This window comes from Falco peregrinus, chromosome 10 (assembly GCF_023634155.1).
Source record: "Falco peregrinus isolate bFalPer1 chromosome 10, bFalPer1.pri, whole genome shotgun sequence".
Lineage (NCBI taxonomy): Eukaryota > Metazoa > Chordata > Aves > Falconiformes > Falconidae > Falco > Falco peregrinus.
The window spans coordinates 17721590-17733806 of NC_073730.1; positions in this window are offsets into that span (position 1 = coordinate 17721590).

Genomic DNA, 12217 nt, shown 5'->3' on the forward strand with positions numbered 1-12217 from the left:
ATGCCCATGAGGTGATGTGCTATAGGGCTGTTTTTATGGCATAGTTTTTGGGGTGCTCTGATCTGGTGAGCATTTGAGCTGCTGCTGCCGTACCCTGCTTGTGTGAGAATTTCCTGGCTAGCTAAGGTGCTTCCTTTGCTTTTTAACAGCAGCAAAAATCTCCCTTTCCCCCCTCCCTGGAGGAAGTACCGTGACCCCTCGAGGAGGCAGCGAGGTTAGCGTGCCCCAGGAGGGTCCCGGCCACCCCCGTCCCCCACCCCTCTGACCTCGCCTCTGAGCGCGGAGGTGGGTGGCAGAAGACACTGGGCAAAGAAGGAGCCAGAAATAAAGTTAGGGAGAGGAAGTTCAAAAATAGCAGAGCTTTTCCTGTAAGCCTGTGTTATTTATTTAATTTGCTGTTGTTGTTTTTGCTTTAGGGACCTTTTTTTTTCTCCTCAATGACAGGGGAACAAGGAAAGGGAGAAGCTTTGGGAAACAGGCAAGGAAATTAAAAAAAAACCTTTCAAAGCAAACAGAAGGGAAAAAGAGAAGGATTTAAGAGGAATGATACTGAGGATAAGAGCTTCCCCTAGATATACCCATCGGATTTTAATTATCAAGAACAGAAACCAAGAACAGCAGGAAACCCTCCTTCCCCTTCCCGAGGCTTTCAGCAGTGCCATTTGCAGCTGGCCCCCTGCAGCCCTCCCCGGCGCCCACCCTGGGGCTGGGGGTGCTGGGCTCCCTGCAGCCAGCCAGGGACACCCTAAGGGTTGGGAGCCCAGGCTCCCTGTCCCCAGAACACCACACAGCTCTGCTGCCTTGGAACCCGTTCAGTGCCCTGCTCTGCTTTCCACGACCCCGCTGGCTGCTGCCCTCCCACCTCGCGGGACCTGGCCACGGCCCCCCAGCCCCGTGGGGCGCTGCCAAAGCCAGGCACAGCGACTCGGGGGCACGGGCACAGCTGGGATTTCAGCAGCAGAAGCCGAGGGAAGAGGAGGCAATCCCAAAAGCGAGCAAACCGAACCGGTGTTGCAGACAGAGCGTGCATCTACGTGCTGCGGTGCTGTGTCACCTCGTGGCTTCGCTCGGCCTCTGCCAGCCCCTTCTGCAGCCCGGCTGCCCAGGAGCTTCGCTCAGCTGCAGACCCCCTGGGGGGACTTGGCAGGTGAACCCAGCCCCGGCCCAGCCTTCCAGCCGGGGGGAGCCTGTCTCACATCACTGAGATGGGCCACCACAGTGTGGGCACACCTGGGGATGTGTGCTGGTGCTCATGGACAAAGCAGTAGGGAAAGAGCAGAGATTATCTTTACACCAGGGATGGAACTACATTTCCTACCGTGGCACGTCTGATTCATTACCATCTGGTGTATATGCAGCTGTCACCTGGATCCGATGCGGGTCTGTTACACGCCGAGAGCGGCAAGGCCCCCTTACCACCACCGCTGGCTGCGAGCGTCCTGCGCTACTGCGCATGGAGTTGTGAGAGAGATTTTCAGGGAAGTCTGCTGAGGCGCAGAGCTATAACGGGCTATTTTATCAGTGGATTTCACCTGAGGGCCTCGGAGTACTTTATATCACCTCTTGTCAGCTTGACAAACTCCTTTAAATGTTCCCCCACGCCAAAGGCAGGGATGGACGTGGCAGAGAGTCACAGGGTGGCTGTTCTCAGGGCAGCGAGTGAGCTGCTGGTACGGGGCTCTGACTCCCACGTGCAGCTGGAGCCATGGCAGGGGCTGTCCTGGGGAGCCCTGCTGGCACGGGTGTCCCACACATGGGCCCAGACACAACCCCCTCCTGGGGCAATGGCCAGCATCACGCTCAACGTGTGCCTGGTGAGTTAATTAGCAAGGGAAGGAGGGAGGCTTCTCCAACACTTCCCCTGGCAGCACCTTTGGTGAATTCTGCTGTTTTCACCCCAGAAAGGGTCATAATCTGGAGACGGACCATCACCCCTCCCCAGCCACACATGGCAGCACCGTGTGAGGACTGAGGCCCCTTGGCTCCTGCTACAACAGAAGCACTGCTTAGCTGCTTCTCACCGCAGCCCCTGCACTTTACCCTCATAAGATGTCACTTGGTGTGTCCCTGGTTTCCCCCAGCCTCTGTAATATCTGCTGCCTGTCAGTGACACTATGGAAGAGGTCTACACCCTGAGGTCTCACCTCTCTTTTCCACAGCCATAAAAGGGAAAGCAAAATGTTTAAATTTGACTGCTTTGAAGTTTTGCAGAATAAACAAACTTCTTCGTGTGGACTGCAATAGGGAAAAAATTCACAGAACCTCCATGAGGCGTAATAAATGTGGCATCTTGTGTATTATCTGTGCATCCATGGCAAATAATACATTAAAGACCTGAAAATAAAGTGCTCGGGGATACCACATTATTAAAAACCAGGGAATCGGTCTTGCTGTCCTGGAAGGCAACCAAAGCATCCAAGGCATATGTAAAGATGGGATCAAAATCCAGTGAGAGAGCTGCAGGACTAGTAGAAGTGTGACATTAATGGAATTCACTTTAAAGGCTCCTAGAACTGGAAACATTTCTTACATAATGAGAGACAGTTTAATGCGGGATGCCCTCAGAGGTCTGCAGCAACTACACACATGTACTTCACGGAGTGTTAGGAGCTTTCTACACTGTAGAGAAAAAGGGTGTGAAAAATGGAAATATGCTTGGGGTGGAGACAGCTTTGGGCCATTTGTTTGTACTCTGTCTGAATTCTTTGCTGGCCCTGTTTCTAAATCATCATTATCACAGATCCCCAACAGCTGAGTGATCTCCCATGGAAAAATATCAAGGCAGGCAATGTGTAAGGAAAACACACTCATACATTAGGCAGATCTCTCGGGCGTAACTTCTAAACAAGTACTGGATGAAATTACAGCTCAAATGGAAGGATTTCAGTGTAGTTCCCAGTCACTTTTAAAAACTTTCTTGGAAAGCTGGTTAAGTGAGATTTAAGTAAGGCTAAGGCTCAGCTGTGCTGTTGTCAAGGGAGAACATCCACACACACATTATTAATGATTGACCTGGGGGGACATTGCTCACTTTTGTTTGGATAGTGTCTCAGCCCATACCAAAATCCTGGCTACAATCTTTCAGCTGGCCTGTGCTGCATAGAGGGTTACACCCAAACGCTGGGATCAAGCACCCTTGAACACCCGGGCACGGCACTATCCGACTGTACGTCATTTGGGTAGGGATCTTCTCACCTCCTTTTGGCTGCTTGGGGTTGAGCATCACATCATTGTTACTGTTCACCTTCCACCTCCAGCCAAAAGACACAGGAAGGAGCCAAAGGAGGAGGAAGCATCCTGCGCCACGCAAGGGGTCTGAGGCAGAGGCTGCTACTGAACATCCTACCCCTGGAGCCTACATGATTAGTTCAGCCAGCAATTATTCCTCATCCTCTAACCCCTGTTTAAAATATCCAGGGCCAAAGACTAAGACAGGACTGGTTCCTGGCAGGACTGAGCACACCTGAAGCAGTGGAGAGGAGAGCTATCAGTGACACTGGGAGCATCTCAGGCTGCCCTCACCTGCCCCTTGCCACACAGCCCTCATTCCCGGCACCCCAAGGCTTGCTGCCCTCTTTGGTGAGATGATGCATGGGAACCCTTGGTGCCCTGTGCTCCGGCCTTGGGGTGCTGGGAGCACAAAGGGGAGACCAGCTTTGGGAAGCTCAATACTTTGTCCGCTGGCCCACTACAGGAAACTGATTTTTTTCTGGGCGAAACCAAAAAATTATCAATAAATATTTCACAAGAACTGGGACACAGAAACAATCAGGTCTGAAATCTGCAAGTTTTAGGCAGCCACATTTTTCATATTTACGTGTAACTTCCCTCAGAGAGTGTGACTTAGCTTTCTGCGCCCTAATGAATGAGGACTCTTGAAACCTATCTAATGGGAATCAGAGCTGCAAAGCTGGGAAAAAATGAAGCTTAAGTAAACACAGGCTTTTTAGGTTTTGTTTTGTTTTTTTTTTTTAATTGAAAGCCTCAAGTGTCCTAGTGGCAAACCTGATGCTGGAGAGTGGCAGTGGGAGCCCCATGCCACAGTCTGGCCATTGGTATGGGTGCTGGCGTTGGTATGTGTCCCACTACTTCACCCAGGGTGAGTGGTGCCCACCTGGCCGTGGGTGGCTGTAGGCCCTTCAGGGCAGCTGAGGCAGACCATGGCTGACGCTGGCTCCTAACATGGGTTGAAAAAGGAGACTTGTGCCGATGAGGGCTGCTCCCTGCATTGCCATGGAAACACATCTGCTTCCTCCATTTCCCCTCTCCCTGCCAAGGGAGAGCTCCAGCCCTGCTGGCGTCAACACAAGCCCAGGAGAAGTCCCAACAAAACACCTTTTCACTGGTCCCTCACTCCCCAGGCCACAGCTCTCTCTTGAACGACTGCAAAAACCTTTACTCTCTTGTAAAGAGTTTGCCTTGCTGCTGCTGCCCTGTTCATGAAAAAGCCACACGAGCCCTGAGCACTCAGCTGCCCTTGCAGCCTTGGGGCCAGCAGCACCCTTCCTGCCGTGGGTATTGCCACAGCCCACGGGATGCAGCAGCCCCCTGCCTCATCACCTCACTTTTTTCCAGGCTTGCAGACTTGCATTTGCTTCCCTCAGAGGCCTGATGAGTGCAGAGTTTTCCTTTCAGGTACTTTTCACAGGCTTCCTGTTAAAGATCTTCTGCTCTGGGAGATTCAAGGCAAACCTCCACTGATGAGTAGGAGCAAGCTCAAGCTCCTGGTGAAGCACAGTTGCTCACTCACCTCCTTGAAGTCCCAGCCTCACCTCCTTGAAGAAAACACCTACTTGGGCACTCACAGGACAGCGTGGGTTATGGTGTTAAGAAAGGGGTCCCACAGCTCTGGCGGCGTGGTGAACTGCATGGTTCCTGCAGCAGAGCTGGCCCACTGATGCCTGAGGTGCCTGGATGCCAGCATGGCCTGGGGCGAGTCCCTGGTGCAACTGGCTTCTGACACTGGGCTCAGTCAGAAGTTTGGAGGCGGTTCCTCTCCGCTTTCACAGCTTCTGCAGAAATAATTGCTGGTGAAGGCAAAGCGTGTGTGGCAGTTCCTCCGGCACCTTATCGGGTTGTCCATGCTGAGCTCCCAGGAAGGGCTGCTGGGGCAGGAGGAGCCGGTACCACCTGCTCGGCTGATCCAGCCCTGAACCAGCAGGACCACTTGATTGCCCTTCCACCGGGCAAGCGCTAGGCTTTGCAAAGCCATTTCCACCAGCTCAGAAAGTTACTTTTCCCTTCTATTCAACCAATTTGTGCCCCTGATAAGCTGTCAGGTTTGAAACAAGTGCCTGGGTCCTTGGCTTTGTAGAAGCTTTTCAGCTCATTGAAGCGAGGCCGGTAAAATCCCCCAAAGGTTAGGCTGTGTCTTCAAGGAGCATCGTAGCCACCAGCTGGGAGCACAGCTGTAATGGTATTTATTTACTATGTCTCACCCTGCTCAAGAGGCCACATAGGGGTTCTGACACACTGGTGGTGACAGCGATAAGGGACAGTGTTCCTAAAATGCCACAGATTGCACCCTGAGACCTTGCAGTGAGATGTAGCAATAGATTTCTTAAATTTAAAGAAAATACTAAATTCTGTCCCTTTGAGCCAGGCAGTCTGCTACTCAGCACACCCACACTCAGAGATGCTGCAGTCACGTGGGCAAAGAAACTGCCTCATGGGTAGCATCACCTTCAAAACACAGGAGGGAGGTGCAGCTCTGCTCCTTCCAGCCATCTTGCACCCCACCACGACGAGCCTGTCCCCCCCACCCTCCACCCCTGCACTGCAGAGCATTGTGTGCCTCAGGCTGCGGGTCTCACCAGCACTGATCCTGCTTGCATTCACTCCTGGCACTTCAGCTTCCTAAAGTTACTCTTTGCAGAGGGGATTACTTTGCTCTGTGGTTTTGTCTGCAGCTTGTTCTAGACTTGTAAAAATCTCATTTAGCTTCTAGCTGTAGCCGGCAACTTGCTCCTGAGGGTAACCTTGTGACTTTACTGAAGTTCTGTGCTTCTTTAACTACTTTCTTCTCTCTGCTCACAGCAAGGAAACAGGATGCCACAGCTTTGCCAAAATATTTTACTGAATAAATAGAACTGCAGGCAGTCTCCACAACCCAGGCTAACAGTGTCACATGACCCCAACTGGCAAGAAACAAGGGTTACATTTAAATCATATTCAGCAAAATATCAACACTTATTTACCACAGTCCATAAAATTCATGTGTCAAAATACCTCCAACAACCAGCTTAGTAGCCCTCTTACTCCAGCAATGTAAAAGCACAGCAAATGAAGTCAGCCCGCGTACTGCAGCATCACATCAGGCTGGCAGCAACTCATGCCCTAGCAAGTGACTCCTTGCTGAAATCTCTGCGTGGTCTTCGGGGCTCAGTGCATCTGGCAGTCCTAAAATCCCTTGCCACCTCTGTCTTGTTCCCAAGGGACCTTCCAGTTGTCTGAAGTAGCTAAGGGTCCACCTTTAGTATAATCTATACATAGCAGCACTGTAAAGGGACATAGGCACCTATGTCCCATTTGGCCCGTTGATGCTGGTTTTGAAGGAAGCACCATCTTGTCATTACTGTTCCCAATGACCATGCCACTGCCACCTTGCCACATCAAGGACGCTGCTGGATGTGCTACCCAGTTTAGGTGTAACATCATAAGCCTTGGCAGCAGAGGAGAGTATGGGCTGATAAAATCATGTTTGATAGCAGAACAGTTCAAGCTTGCCTGCAATGTAGGTGTTTTACTCCACGCCCTGGGATTGCACACCTTGCCAGTGCTGCCCATGGTAGTTCCTGGGAATCTGGCCCGGGTCAAAAGCCACCAAACCCCACTGGCCATGGTGGTTGCACTCCTTGAGGTTATTGTATTTGCTTTCTCATTGGAAGCACACCTCTAGGCACATCCAGTCCCTCCCTGGCCTGGGCCCTGCTCTGGAAGCCAGGACCATGAGCAACCTCATGGTTTACTTGCCTGAGCCAAAGCTGTCAGCTGCAGCCCAGTCGCAACACAGCCTATTCCATATCGAGACAGCAATCAAAACACTCCTCTGCCAGCACAAGCTGCTTCAAATGTGTGTCTGGAGCCAGAGGACTGAAGCAAGATCCTCATGCTGGTCTGGGCTTCCCTGCATGGAAGCTCTGGGGCCATTGCCATCCACTGCGCATCTGCCAAACCTCACATTGCCCCGTGGCATGCCAGCCATCTCTGATCCCCGTGGGGATGGGGCAGGTCCAGCCTGGTTTTGTCTGTCGGGTCTTCTGCACCCAGCAATACAGACAAGAGCATGATGAAGGGCAGGATGCGTGATGGGAAACTGGGAGCTGAGCCTGGGTGGCACGAGCACCCATGGGTGGAGGTGGACCTGCAGAGACCTGCCTCACTGAGCCGCCCCACCGGCGGTGCACCGCCTGCCCGGCCCTGCCCGGGTGCCCCCCCAGCGGGGGGAGGCTGAGGGGCTCGTCCTCGCCCTCCTGGCAGACCCGCTCCTGCCTCCTGGCCCCGGCCCCCGTGGGCCATCGCTCCTGTGTGCTCGCTGCACGTGGGGACAGAGGCGGCAGCGGGGAAGACCTGCACCCTTGGCACGAGGGGTATTTCTGAGGCAATCACGGATAAAAAAAAGCAGAAACAGAAACGGCTTCTTCACCTCAGTCTTCAGGGCTTCATGAACGCTCCTACAGAGAAAAGACGGCAGACATGCAATTTTCTTACCATTGCCCACACTATCAAATGCAATATGAGGACATACAAGCAAACTCTCACAACCGTTGGGAATTCCCAGTACCTATTTGGTGTGAGGTGAAGGACAAACTGGCCTGAGCGCTGCTGCTTGCTGGCAAGCAGATGACATAGCTGCAGGGGGGCTGTGCCCTGGGAGCCCCCCGGGCTGCGGCTTGGGGGTTTCTCATGGCATGGTATCTGCCCCGGTTAACTCCTGCTCCCCAGCACGCATATTCAGGAAACCAAAAGAAGAGGTTTGTTGGGGCTCAGCTAACTTGGGCCGTGAACGCCTCCTGCCACCAGCACACTCAACAAACGGGGCGACACCTGCTCCAGCAGCGCGATCTCATCGCCCCAGGGATCCCCGCCGTGGTTTCGCCTGAGCGTTCCCATCCCGCCGGGTGCGGCCCAGAGATGCTATCTGCGGCGGGGCCGGTGGGAAGGAGCAGGGCTGCAAGGAGCATACCAGCTTTTCCAGCCCTCCACCAACCCTCCACATCTTCGCAGGGAACAGCCCGGAGGTTAGGAGCAGGTGCTGTCAGCAAGGCATCTCCATCCTCTACTCCTCCGCGAGGCTCGCCGTGCCCCAGGGGCAGCATGTCCCTGCTGCCAGCTCCCTGCCAGGGTTTATCCAGGGGCAAAGCCGACTCAGGCTGACTGCCCGTGCTTACCGCTCCCCTCCTCTCCCTGGGACCATGAGAACCAGAGAGGAGCATTTCTTGCTCCATCTCAGCAGGACAGCGTTGCCTCAGTATCAAAAACCAAAACTGAAACACATTATTGCTTCCAACTTAAAAGGTATGGAGAAACGAAGAAAACATCCCACGCCAAATGCAGGCAGCACAAACCCATCGCCTTTGGTCAGATTTATAGGGGGTTACGTCAGATGCAAGCACCAAGAGCATCGTTTCCCTTAGTGGCACAGGCACATGATGGGGGAGGCAGGAGCCTCCGTGCCCCTGGCCACCGGCTGCACGGGGCCGTGTGGTAGCCCAGGCTGGCAGGGCCCCGGCATCCCCCCGGCCCTGGCAGAGCACAGGGACCGGAGCGGGGGAGCTGCTCCCGCAGGGATGGCTTCTTTGCTGGCCACTGAGCAGGCTGCCAGAAGGAGGAGATGGAAGGAGGTGCACAGGAAGCGAGACCATGCGGCTATAAATCCCGTCAAGCCTAACGATGTTTTTTCAAGCATATTTTCCTGACTTCCCTCCCAAGGGATCAAACCCAAAAGATGGTTATGTTTGATCTTTAGGTAACCGAGAAACAAAATATTTCCCAAACAAAAAATCACATTCCAGTCTGACAATGTTCATTATTACAAAAGAGCATTTTATTTCCATTTTTTCTGGGTGTACTATATTGCAATGTAACACTACACAGGTCTATTACCATATTAAGATTCTTGCTACAGAATTAAGAAGTTTGTCCATTTGGTCAAATTTCAGAGTTTTTCCTTGGCATTCTTACAGGACTTGTCACCACTTAAGCACATGTATTATTAGAAGTGCCAGAAACATGATAGGAGACTTTAGGCAGGCGCTTTGCAATCAGAATTTACAAAAGTTGTTGGGCTGGCTAAATGCAAGAGGTCAGCACATATATCCATCCTCATCTTGACAAAGAGGGAGATGCACATCTCCAGATTTTGATCACAAAGTAGATTTGCTTGTCAGGTTTAATGTACTACTAAGGTTGTCATCTTATTTTTGGTGCACTCCTTGTCATCTCTGCTTCTGTTACCAAGCAAGATTTGTATTATTTTTGAGCAATAATGTAAAATGCCTTGCTTATGTTCTGGAATTGTCATACTTGTTAGGCACCTGAATAATGTAAGTAGTTATATAAACTCTTTGTGTGTGTGTGTGTGTGTATATATATAAACCATGCCTGAAGTATTATCCACAAAATGTCCATCCATTCTAAGTCAAATACTATAGGTCACAGAAAAGTCTAGTACGCATTGCATGTGAATATACATATGAGCAGTACATGAATCACTGAGTAAATATGGCACTTTTACATTTTTTCCTGGATGTCATACTCATACAGAATTAGGAAACAATCTTCTTTGAGCTGACGCATTTCTAAAATACTGTAATATGGTTTTGGAAAATACATCCCACAGACTAGACAGTAAGAAGTTTACAAAAGTCAACAGTGCAGCTACCTGAGTTTGTTTCATTAAATTTAAGCAATTAACAGTAATGTGATAATTTACCATTCACTGCGAGCCTGAGGGTTGTGTACCCACAAAATCCATGCCACCCAACCCCGCTACAGATAAAACAGCACAGCTCTCCAAGCACGTGGCTCGGCAAGATGCTGAACTGACCTAGCAGCTCAGCACCTCCAGAGTGACTTGTCCCTCCTTTTCCTTGCGGGGATCGGGCTGCAGAGTCCTGTCCCCTCGCTACTTCCACCCTACTGTGCATCCGATCCTTTGGAGAACTGATCCAGCAGAAAATTTGTCCTTTTTTTAAACTGGCTTAGTTTTCTGCTGGCTTAAAAAGTTGATTTGTCCTGTGGAGGGATCAGACCAGTAAAGGTACAAGAGAAGCAGCTGGCACGTGTTGGCAGGGATAGGGAGCATGGGAGGAGGAGGGAACTGTCCCTTTCTGGTGGCAGTGAGCTGTCAGATTGAGGAAGCTGTCTCAGCAGATCAAATCCTTGGAAAAGATACAGTTGTTAGTGTGAAAGTGCTTAGACCGGTATAGTTTATTCCTATCAAAGTGAATAAAGATATGCCAGCACAAGGCACTTTATACTCATGTAACTGTGTCCACATGAGGGGTTGCACTGGTGTAAGTATAATTGGTAACAAACAATCCCCCCACATCCCCTAAGTGACGTATTTACAAAAATGGTGTAGAACAAGTCTCCAACCTTCAGTTATGAGGTGTGCATAACTTCCATTCAGAAAATAGACGACATACTATACATTTAACAACATCAGACACAAAATAAATTAGGGATTTAAAATGCTACATCTAGGAATATAAAGATCTTTTTAAAAAACTTTAAATGTAATCCCATATTTCAAATCTAAATAAGAGAACTATACAGCTCCACCGATTACTTGGACATTTTAAACAGTTTACATTCATCAGGGACAACAGCACTTTGGTTTACATAATTAGGCTAATATGAGCAATGAAACTTTTCTCTCCCTCACGTTACATCAAAGTGAAATACATTTAGAAGATATATACTGCCAAGCTCTTCCAATAAGTGCATTCTGTACATGAGTAAGCGTAGCTCTCGCAATAGCTACATCAGTCACAAGTCTTTAATAGAACTAAATCAAACCCCTTTAAAAAAGCTTGCTTTGATTCTTTCATGCCTGACCCATTTTTGATTAATCACATGGATCTTCTCCAGAACATAGTCAAGCGCAAAAAATAAGTCTGACTTTGCACTGTGGCAAGCCTGCATACCAGATTGAATAGCACACCCTGGATTAATGAGGAAATGCTCATTTTTGTTCGTCTCCCCACCTCTATAAGTCAGACTCTTAAAACAACAATATGCTTTTGTACCAAGCTCGAGAACTCAGATTAACTGTAGCTCAAGACACACAATGGCAGTTAGAAAACATTTAAGAGCAACCAACCTGACAATCATCAATTATGTTACATAACTTTAAACAATCAGCAACTCAACCTCTGCAATTTATGAACAGCATCGCTTCCTAGAGAAAGAAGTACTTATTCCTAGATATTCTTGCAAAGCGTTTATCCAGTGCCTGCATCTGACTCACATACGTGTTGTTGGATAGGATGAAGAGACCTCCTCCTAGCAAAATATTTTACTATCATAGGGTTACTTTTGATTAGCTTAAATAAGCTTGTGAGCAGCACGTGAGTTACCATATACCTGCCAAACTTGCCTGAAAGAAAGCAAATGGCTGGATTAAATAAACAACTGAACATGGCTTCAGAGGATAAAGTTCCCAACCTGATGCACCATTGTTACAGATTACTACGTTATTTTAAAAAGCAAACTTCCAATTGTATGAGTCACAATTTAATAACTAGCAGGGAGATGAAAAAATAGTCTTCATCACTGTCTCCTGATAAGTTGAGACTTTTGAGAAGTTAATGTATTCATTTTTAATCTCAGTTTTGTAAATCTGCCAATGTTCCTGTGCTGAGCTCGGTTATAAGATACTCAAGCTCAATTAAGGAGTGTATTAGATGCTATTTCCTTGTCAGGAGCTTTACAAACTAAACACGATTGCACTTTTTCTGGATCCCATTCCTGCAGGGTGCCAGGCATCCCCACGGGGAAGTGAACTGAGGAGGGCAGAGGGCACTTTCTCCCTTGCAAGATGGGGTGTTTAGCAGAGGATGGGGAATTTTCAAGATAGTGTTTCATCTCGCTGGGTTGATGTTTCCAACACAGTGAGTTCATTGCACCCCTTCCATTCAAGTTAGCAGGAAACAGGCAGCCGCATCCCTTTGCACTGTTTGGAAAATCTTCAAAATGAGTCACTTTGGTCCAG